Source organism: Schistosoma mansoni, assembly GCF_000237925.1.
Source record: "Schistosoma mansoni, WGS project CABG00000000 data, supercontig 0163, strain Puerto Rico, whole genome shotgun sequence".
NCBI lineage: Eukaryota > Metazoa > Platyhelminthes > Trematoda > Strigeidida > Schistosomatidae > Schistosoma > Schistosoma mansoni.
The window spans coordinates 230,980-232,712 of record NW_017386052.1 but is presented as its reverse complement, the minus strand read 5'-3'; the positions used below and the strand labels follow the sequence as shown (position 1 = coordinate 232,712).

Genomic DNA, 1,733 nt, shown 5'->3' with positions numbered 1-1,733 from the left:
GTGCACGCTGCTGAGGAGTCCTATAATAGGACGAAACGGCCGTCCAGTGCTTTCAGGTTTTCGATGGTGGTCTAGCTTCAATTGACTCATGATTTCAACAGTGAAAATACTAAATTCTCCACAAAACCCCCTCTGTTTATAGTTTCACAGATATTGAAAAGATTAAGTGTTTCAAGCACTAGCGTTGGTTACCTGTAGTTATGAATGTTGTACAGTGTTTATGTTTTTGATCGGTTACATAATCTCAAAGTAATAGAATGGAGGTGGAGGTGAACACTGGTCAAGTAAACCACGAACCATTGTGTACTGAATCGAAGGATGAACGGTATCATTGCCACTATAAAACTTGGTAATTTTCGGTTCAATCCCTTCTTGATATTGGTTAATGAGGAATACTTTGAAGTTTTCATAGGTTCTTCACTCATTTAGTTATAAGCAACTTAGTAGCTGAGACTTTCGTACATCGCGTCACATTGGCATATCATATTAACTCAGTAAGGTGAAGATATTAATACGAATGTTGTTATAACAACATTGAAAAGGCTGTAATTTCACGTTCACGCATTTGATAAAAAATGATGCGGCTAAGTATACTAGATGAAAGTCCGTGAATACTGGACTACGATGTTAAATAATTAAACTACTAGATCAGGTCACATAACATGTAGTTTTGATTAACGATTGGGAACCAGAATTTGAACCAAAATAACAGTTTATTAACAGAAGTACAGGCAATCAACACAGGTTAGAGTTTAGGTAGAATGAATTTACAACACAATATAATTCAATATATTTATTATCCTCGGTTACTTCTCTTTTCACTCACTACCTAATCATAGCTCAAATCAAATGTCATAGAAGTAGAAATAATAACTGTATCGGTGATAGTACAAAAGGTTAAACATTTACGATATAGTTCCCGAAGAAAGAATAAGTTTGCCGAATAAAAACAGCAAGATGATTTCAAATCTCAATATCTTATTGAAGACAAAAAGTGAATGCATCTTCTTCCCTGCAACTGATTCTAAACCATGTCACCTAGTATCTCCAATCACTAGTCACAGTTATCATGCGAACACAACCAGTTAGTTTTCACCTACCAGTATGACAGTCGATGACCACATTAACAGATACCATGTCGTCATTAGGCCACATCTAACTTTCTTCCACCCAACATGGCACGTCAAATTAGATGATGGTTGGACATACGTAGCATATGTTCTAGGCACACTAGTTAATAAAGATTTACTACCTTATCAATTAATTTGTCGTCATTTACTTAGTACCTTGTATCTAACCTCAGTATTGCTCACTCATTGTTGCAAATAAATAAATTGGTTATAAACAAAGACAGATGGTGGATAGCAGTGAGATCCAGGACGCGCGTTTCGTCCTATTTGGGGCTCGTCAGCTGGATGTACCTACATCTCAGAGTTGATGTTAACTCTGGAACTCCAGCCCAGTACCGTTCGCAGCAAACGCTAGCACGTAACGCGCGTACCGACTGACTCCGCAAACCAACATCCGTGTTTGTTGATAACAAATTCATAAATTTGCAACAAATGAGTGAGCAATACTGAGGTTAGATACAAGGTACTAAGTAAATGACGACAAATTATTTGACAAGGAAGTAAATCTTGATTAACCAGTGTGGCAAGAACATATGCTACGTATGTCCAACCATCATCTATTTGGACGTGCCATGTTGGGTGGAAGAAAGTTAGATGTGGCCT

General features: G+C 37.3%; 1 protein-coding gene across 1 annotated transcript in view; it reads left to right on the top strand.

Moving 5' to 3' along the window:
* Window positions 1-1,733, top strand: part of Smp_138040 (hypothetical protein) — a 47,163-nt gene that overhangs the window by 28,560 nt on the left and 16,870 nt on the right. The gene's annotated exons all lie outside the window — the stretch shown is intronic.